The 9533-nt window shown below is 38.1% G+C and overlaps 1 long non-coding RNA gene across 1 annotated transcript; it reads left to right on the top strand.

Moving 5' to 3' along the window:
- The first annotated feature begins 1538 nt into the window (after positions 1-1538).
- On the top strand, positions 1539-5370 carry LOC136247689 (uncharacterized). The gene is made up of 3 exons (XR_010697702.1): positions 1539-2410; positions 2481-2560; positions 4845-5370. It is a non-coding gene; the product is annotated as an uncharacterized lncRNA (long non-coding RNA).
- Positions 5371-9533: the final 4163 nt, after the last annotated feature.

Here is a 9533-nt window from a genome sequence, read left to right as displayed (position 1 = left end):
ATGGAGACTGAGACCTTTATGTGTCACCAGTAACTTAACTGTCACTGAGTACTCCTATTACTGGATCTTTTGTTGAGCTCTTGAGGGAAACCATACACCTCAACATTATGGACACGTTTCTATGTACCCATACAATGCTGTTACCTGTCAAAGTGGACCATCATTATAGTACAATAAAAATGTATCCACAAAATCGTCCTAATGTATTTATCAGACTGATAGACTGGGTTAGAAACAGCTGCTGGTCTCAGTAAGGCACAGACTATTACAAGTAAAGCGTATTCATTAACACTTTAGCAAAGAAGAGGACATTAGTTACTTTGCACCCTTCAGGGAAGGGAGTACGTTGATGATGTCACACTGGAGGGGTGATGATGTCACATTGGAGGGGTGACAACGTCACGTCGGGAGTTGCTTACAATATCAGTGCAGAGTTTACTGATAACAATATTCCTATCATATTACTAGTGTACAATAATACTGAGACCATTACACCAATAATATCATCAGTGATGTACAGTGTCTAACAGTTAATAATCATAATGCTTGTTAACCTGCTTATATCCATTGGCACTTTATGGGGACTACTATTTTATTATTACAGCCGTGATGATGTCATCAGTTAGCAATGATGTAACAAGTCACAATATTTAAATTCTACTGTTTAAAATATTTTTAATAGCCTGGCAACTTCATGCATGAGAAGCCTGTTAATAGCCGACACTGTGGAACCAGCTGAATTGCCAAGCTACTAACACACTTTTAGAAATAAACCTGACAACCTTAATATGAAAGTGATAGCTACAGTAAAACTTCTCCATAATGAACAGCTTCAGACACAGAATGTTTGACCAATTTTATATTGCAATAAAGAGCTTGTATTCAGAGGCAAAAATCACAAATAATTGTCAAAAAAAAATCTACCAAAAATCTGTCATTACGGAGGCATTTTCTGCTCTGCATATCCTTGATGTGGAGATTTTGTTATGACAGACTTTACTGTAATACTGTTCAAGTGGCAAGTACACATGCTATACACGTACACCATGATAGTATTATTATAACTACGTAGTATATTACTCATGTTTACGCAGTGGCAGATCAACTAGTTCAGGGATGGTGAAGCCTCATTGTTACACTACAAAGTGTTAACACTAGTTAACATCAAAGGTAGGAATCCCTACCTGTTTGAAGTACTAAAATAAACCATCATCCCCCAGCTGACCAGAAGCAGCAGATTCCAACAAGAATCCCTACCCTGCCAACATTACAAAGTGACGATCATGTTACCTTGTATATCATACTATCCTCCTAGCTGGCCAGTGAGGGATAATTGATATCAATTGTGTATAGACAAAATAGATCAGCTACTGTGTCATTATATTATCACCATCAGTATCAGTAGTCAAGTGAAAACCAGTAGTGATAACATGGACAACTTGTAGAGCTGATGCTATGATACAAGGTGTGATACAGAGAGGTAAAGTGTTAACGTGTGTAGTGGATGTATTATAACATGTTTATAGTGTGATGGTCTCCACAAGGTGTCATGCATAATGAAGGAGATTGTCTGTTAATGGCTACTTTGTCATTTGATTGGGATGGCTAAGATGAGCACCATCCTACTTGTCAATTATTCCACCTTTGTGCGTGTGTGTGTGTGTATGCAAGTGAGACAACTTCTTAAGGTTTCACTGGTGTTCTCTGTGGCTACCATCACCCTTCCTTAAGATAACACACTATATACCACTGTAGTCCTCCTAACCTTATCCTTGTTAAGCAAACACACTATAGAGATGAGCACACAAAGAGATGGAATGATAAACAAGTATTGTACAATGGCTGCTCAATATTACTAGTACAAATTGTACATTACACACTAGTAGGATCACTGGCTATACTATAATAGTTTACTATTAATAGTGGATACATTGTATGGCTACATCACTGTAGTATCATATACACCACACTAGAATGGTAGTAATATCTGTTATGATAATAGTATATCAGTTAGCTTGTATCAGCACATAGTGAACAGTGTTATATGTTTCATGTGTTAGCTATCTGTATTAAGTGTTCAATACAGTGAGGTCAGGTATTTCAGTTATGAGAGATTCTTCAGAACTTGTGTTGCATATCTAAAGTAACCCACATGATGGACACCACACACTATAGGAGGTTTTACAAGGAGGCAACTCTCTGCTGGTCCTGTTTACATAGATACCACATTATATTATCTTCCCAGCTGGGGTATATGGAAGTCATTGCTAACACCCTCAACATAAATTCTGGGCATAAACTTTAGAAGAAAATTGTCTACGAATGTAGGGCCAGCCCATCACTGTAGAAACATCAACAGAGCTTCCACTGATGCTGTTACATATTTCAAGTTTAGATAGCTAATCTACCAGTGAGTTATAAAACTTGTACATAATATTTATATGACAAGGTATTCACATGGCACAATCTATATACTATAGTTACACTACACCAGTGAAGATGTCATATCGTACAATGATACACCTATCACACAGCCTCTCCAGCTAGTGTATGTGATGTGGTAAGTCTTCTTCTAAGTTGTGTAGCTATGAGGTTTGAAGTGTGACCACGTCACTTGTTCTAATCAGATTAACATTCTTATTTCACTAAAGGGAATACCTTAACTACTAGTAACTACCTCTTTATGTTGTTTACATGTTAGTACACTTGTATGGCCTGAGGGGAGCTTTAACATTATTAACAATGTCCTGCAGCAATTGTTGTTATTATAATAACAGTATAAAGGGACAACACTTGTAGAGGGACAGACACAACTAAACTAAACAATTAACAAGTGGAGCATGTAAGGTTGACACGTGTTAATATGTACACTACAAGTGTTAACATGTAACAGTTAGAACACTACAAACAATCAACAATAATTAAAATAGCATGTAAACGTTATGTGTTGTGTTTGTACATGCAAACAAGTTGTGTAACATAACAAAACATTTGCACATTACTATTTGCCCAGACTAACATTGTATTTGTGTGTTAACACTCATGTCACGTGTTATTGCTAACACTCATGTCACGTGTTACTGTTAACACTCATGTCACGTGTTACTGCTAACACTCATGTCACGTGTTACTGTTAACACTCATGTCACGTGTTACTGCTAACACTCATGTCACGTGTTACTGCTAACACTCATGTCACATGTTACTGTTAACACTCATGTCACGTGTTACTGCTAACACTCATGTCACGTGTTATTGCTAACACTCATGTCACGTGATATTGTTAACACTCATGTCACGTGTTATTGTTCATGTCATGTGTTATTGTTAAAAGGTGTGTAGCATATTTTCATGTTGTGCAGCTTGTCCCAATTATAATCAACAAGCAAGTACAGTAGTAGTTTTCATGTCTCTAGTACTACAAGAGCTGCCTAGCCTAGTTGCTTCAAACGCAGTCCATAATTCACTCCACAAAATACATAACAAACGCTACACCATAATAAACCACTTTCGTTGTGCCTGTGAATTAGTAAAGAAGTGTAGCAAGATGTGTTTGGCCATGTAGGCAGCTCCATGTTAGGGAATCACAGTGAGTGCTGATCACATCAAAGTAGTTCTTGCCGTAATCGTAGTCAGTAGTGACTTATCACAGTTGAGTTATGTGTAGAGGAGTGTGGTAACTAGTATGATATCTTAACATGTAGATGTGTAGGAATGTAATCCTACACCTACATGGTGATACCTTAGGCTAGCAGTGCAGTAGTTACTAGTAAACAATTGTAACTTCCTATCCAGCAAGGAAAACAACCAGCTCTGCTATAGATCAGCTTACTATGTGGAACCAGGCTGGTTCAGTGTCGGTGTGTTACACAATGGTGTAGTGTGGTGTAGCCATTGGTGCTGTGTGTGCGTGTGCTGTGTGTGGCCTGTGCGAGTCTTGCACGCATGTGCAGTTGTAGCCACATTTGCAAGCACAGCTTAAACTGGTTCTCAGTGTGACAGTCCATTAAATCTGGCATTCGTGAGGTCAAGTGAAGCTCAGGACAAGTCATTATGGAGCCATCTTCCACTAAACTGAGGTAGTTAGTAGCAATGTGGACTGACGTCAAGAGGTCATGTACTGAAAATGAATGAAAAGTGTCAAATGATGTAGAAAAACTACAATACCACTCCGAGTCACATCACAGATCAAGAAAGGTTGGCATTATGTGGCAACTTGCTTTGGGTCTTAGTATATGCCTCATATTATAACACTAAGTGAGTCAAGCTACACACCAAGACAGTTTAAGCTATGCATCAGGATAGGTCAAAACAGTAAGAGGTGATCAAGCCATGCACACATCAAGGGCAAGTCATTGAGTCTCAAGATAAAGTGACCATCATATTAGTTAGTGTACACCACAATTTGATCAAGTACTAATAGCGAGCACTATAACATGTTTGTATTAGTGGTGTGTACTCATAAGGTATTGGTTAAGTCTTGTATATACTTCAAAGGGAACTCATGCAACGTCAGTGCTGCCACACACAACGTCAGTGCTGCCACACACAACGTCAGTGCTGCCACACACACACACATAATAAAAGAAAAAATATATATACACTCCAAACACAGCTGGTCTCTGGGGTACACAACTCACTACACAAACTCACATCAGTTACCACACGCACATTCAACTATACTAGCATACTACTACTACACATGGACTGACAGACAAACTGACACACTACACTGACTGCTATTATATTACACATGGTAAAGGTCACATCACAAAAATGATGGTATCATATTAACACAACAATATTGTACACCACTTGTATCATATTATATCTTCTACCAATAGGTAGCCAGCCGGCTGATTGACAGGACAACATCCATACGTAAGTGTGTAGTGTGGGCTGAGGCCATCTGAAGGGATGATAATCAAGATGTCTGTTTAACAAAGACACCATAAGAACAACCATTAATAATCTGGTAGCATGTGGGGTGGACTGGTGACTCATCTTTATAATGAGAAGAATGTCTACTGTTGTATGGTTGAGATTAACAACACAATGAAATGGAATTTGATGTGATTAGCTGTGGATAGTGAAATTATGGTATGGTGTATTAGTATGTCAGTGTGTTAGTCCATCACTCCCATTACACTATACAGTGTCCAATGTACTAGTTAGTATGACAGTAGAGGTGCTTTTTAAGTTACACATTTTTAGACTGGCAATATAATCTGGACATCTACAGCAAGAATACCAGTTAACTGCATACACTGGAACCTGTATAATAGTGTCCTGATTAACAAGGCCAGGTCAGTTTATGTACTAAGGGATATTTGGGACCTTAGCTAAGTGTCTGGGTGTCCTCAATAAAAAAAAAATAGCTGGCCCTAAAATACACAATTTAAAAGGTTATGTCTATATGCCACACTGTACAGATAACACTAACAAATAGTTTATTTCTGTATGTGTGTAGTATCACTTGTACAACTTCTCACACTATGGCTGTACCCGACATGTGTGTGTGTGTGTATACCCAAATTTGTTGATAATTCCATCCCACACCAGGTATATAGCAGCAATCAATTAGCAGCCATATTGATACACTACACACAATATATTATCAGTACCAGCTATATTTAGTGATAACCAGCTAGAACTATTATTAGTGTGTGTGTGTGTGTGTGTTGTAGCAGATGGTTTGTGTGCACATGCTAGTATAGTGAATATAGTAGATCTGATATGTATACAGAAATTGACTACAGCCATTCTTCCTTGCTGGGGGGTGGGGCACAGGTTGCAAAACAAGAACAAGCAACTATAACAAAGAACAACTCCATGAAATGAGTCACAATACTGTGAGCACAGCAAGGTAGCAGTATAACAGCTGAGCTAGCCACATCACTAAGAAATGCAACACATTTTACTAATTACATTATTGTAATGTTTGGACACTGTGTTACCACAAACTGTGTAACATGTACACACTAGCTACTAGCACTAACACTACACTGGTGTACTAGGACTAGACTATTCTGATGGAGGCAGTAAGTAGCAACATGACAGCATGTAGCAATAGCAACACGCTTTAAGTACTTATACAAACTCACACTACACACAAACACATACTAGAGACACTACACACACACACACACATACTAGAGACACTACACACACACACACATACACACTAGGCTATAGTGCTAGGCCAGTAGCTGGGGGGCCTGCGGATTGAGTCACAATGGGTCACTCTACTAAGTATTTGTCTGGTTTCACTTCAGAATAAAAATGGAATGACAATGTCCTCTTGTTTAGCAGTAAACACCTCACACAGGTCGTGCTTGCTGTTTGGACTTTTAGTGTCTAACTGGTTAGGAAAAACACTGCCAATACACCTTTTAGTTACACAAGCTGAAGGATTTTCACACACAGATATTCATCACAACTGGCTAGACACAATACAGATTAGTGTGGTCCAGGAAGCCACTTGTTGTAGCAGCAGGAAGCCTGATCAATCAAAAGATGTTATCAGATCACCATGACTGAATGGATCAGACACTTGAACTATTAATTGATCAGATAAGCGTATTCATTTTGGTGGCCATTCACTGCTATGGCTTGTAGTTGTGTTATTGTAATGTGTAGAATGTCCACTTAACCATAACATTAGTTCCTTGTGGTAGTAGATTTATGTGATGTGTACTGTAATATATACAACAAAATGTCTTATATAACTGGGAAGTTTGGCATAGACTGATTTTAATGGACTTTTACAGCAAAAGCTGATTAGCTACTTGTTTCCAATCCACAAATACATACCAGCACAGCTTTATCCAGTGAGTACAAAAATGTTTTCTTAGTCGTACAATGATAGTTGATCTTCTCAACATCAAAATAAAGCTTAGTGTAATTAATAACACAATAATGAAGGTAGGGAAGAGAAACACTGTCAATCAAGAGGTTGTCCTTATCGGAGATAAAATAGGAACTTTAGAAACTGTCTTTTACCGAGAGGTTCCACTGGAGAACTTTACCTATTGTAACATGTGGAATGTGGACGGTTTTTGTGTGGTGTTAGTAGATGATCAACAACTGTTTAATGAGTTGTATTAGCACTACTATTATTACAATACAACAATTGCCATGTCAGCTAGGTATTGTAGTGCTTGCTACTGTAATGTAATGTGTGGTATCCATAACACTATAGCATCATGGAGAAGTCCCTGAGTACTACAAGTGCACAACTCAGGATTATCACCAGTCATCACCTGAGCTAACTGCATTGATTAGTTGCTGTTTGTGTTTCAGTGTGTGTATCTGGTACAGTAGCTATTCTCAGTATTAGCTACAACAAGTGACATCACTAAATCATCTTTACATCTGTTGACCAGTTCTAGCTAACAGGTGAGGGTACTACAACACTTGATACGTATGTGACACACTAGTGTGTCATGTAGTATGACCATAGCTACGTAATATACAAAATCTATGATGATTAACAAAATATCATTTGATCACCATTAATACTTTAGTACAACATGTATACAGGAACGGTTGTACTGTGGATTTCAAGTCCGTTGAAAAATCCCATACTATGCAACCACAAAATATTTGCCTGGAATCTATGCAATACGCGATCGCAGTACGGAATATCTCAACGGACATGAAATCCACAGTATACTAATACATCCTCTGAAGCTTCTTTTGAAAATGTTACCAAAGCTTTGAAGTTTTGTTACAAATCTAATTAATGAACAAAATTGATGGTTATTAGGGTGCATATTGTAGTAGTATAACATTGTTTAAACTATAATTGTTTATCCCTGTGCAGTACAACAAGTAACAACACAAATAATTTATCTCTTCATTACTTACTCACTACTCCATTACAAAGCTGTGCTGTAGTGTATACTATCAATGTCTGGACTACCATCGTGTAGATGTTGTAGTGTGTATAACAGTGTTGTGTATCTCATATCACAAAGTGATTCATGTATGTTACCTCTTAATGTATATCAATGACTGATCCATACTTGTAACATGTGTAACTAACAGTGTTGTGTATATCATATCATAGTATTGTGTGGTGAGTGTTATAGTGACTGCTCTAGTGTCATATCCTGATGTTACAGATCTTATATCCATACCACACTTCTGTATATTGTGTTCTCTATTAACTATTGATACACTTTACTATAGCTATCATCTACTAGTGATATATTCCTGACCCAAACAATGGTGTGTATTCTGTGTAAGATATCTCAAACTTTTAATTTCCTGTCCGTTGCAAAGTTCCGTACTACACAAAGAATGGTCACTAACACTTGTACTATGTGCTATGGAAGTCTTCCAATAGAGGCCACAGCAGTTGTTTTGATCCCAAACCACATCCAAGATAGTGTGATCTCAGGAATGACATTTCCTCACTCTAACCAACTATCACTTTATACCGTACCCTAACCCCCCCTCTATTCAGGGGTCGGTCTGATAGGTCCTGTTTACCATATTATAGTGTCCACATTTTAGACTACGTAAGATAGGTACTTCTCCGATAACATGTCTCGGCTTTGATTGGTTAGATCATCATGTTGACATGTTTATGGTGCTGCGTATGTTTGCATTGTTGATTTACTTGATCCGATTGGCTTAAATTACCGCACACATCCTATTGGTTATATTATATGTCGCAGCTTGTTTACATCAACTAGTGACAATGCAATATGGATAACTTACTATGGAGGTGACGTTTACTAGAGACGTCAGCATGAGATGTGGTAAAACAACAATGGGACACCTGTATATATCTGATAATGTCCATGTTATAACCTCTCCCAAATTAAGGACACAAAACACCTTCATAATAAGATAAAGCCCAACATCTTTATTGTAATCTGTCCTAAAATGTCTGTTACATACCATGATCCAGGAATTAGCACAGTGTCCTGTAACAGGTAGTGCGGTGGGTGACCACAGGAAGGTGAGGGGATAGGGTTGACATGTCTGTGAGGTAATCAACATTTCATAAGTATCCACTGTGTACTTGGTACGTTATGTAGTGTACCTGTGTAATATCTTACCTGTATCTCCCTGGGGGGATCATTACACTCTAGTTCAAAGGGTGACTATTACATAGTAAACACAAGGAACTCTAGCTGCTCTACAAATTATCAAGCCATTCACATAATACCAGTATACTGTGGCTATCACCCAACAGTAGTCAATTTGTATGGTGTGGGTAGTTGTGATAACAGCTAACAAATTCTGACACCATTATGTCGTGGTTGCTATTTTTAAGAGAAAGGATACCACACGCTGTAGCTAAAGTCCACTATCCCCAACAACTTTGGAGGCGACCATTACACACCCCTACACCCACGATGTCGCTGACAGGCTGTTGTTGATCAAAAGTTCGTGAATTTTTTCAGACAAATAATTCGTTTACATCCTACCAGGACAACCAGGTTAATGTTATTCATATAGTGCTGATATCAAATGTCCAGTTTATCTTGCTACTAACATAATACCTCCCCTAAGACCAT

The sequence above is a fragment of the Dysidea avara genome, chromosome 2 (genome assembly GCF_963678975.1).
Source record: "Dysidea avara chromosome 2, odDysAvar1.4, whole genome shotgun sequence".
Classification (NCBI taxonomy): Eukaryota; Metazoa; Porifera; class Demospongiae; order Dictyoceratida; family Dysideidae; genus Dysidea; species Dysidea avara.
The sequence above is the reverse complement of the archived record's forward strand: the minus strand, read 5'-3'. Positions and strand labels throughout refer to the sequence as shown.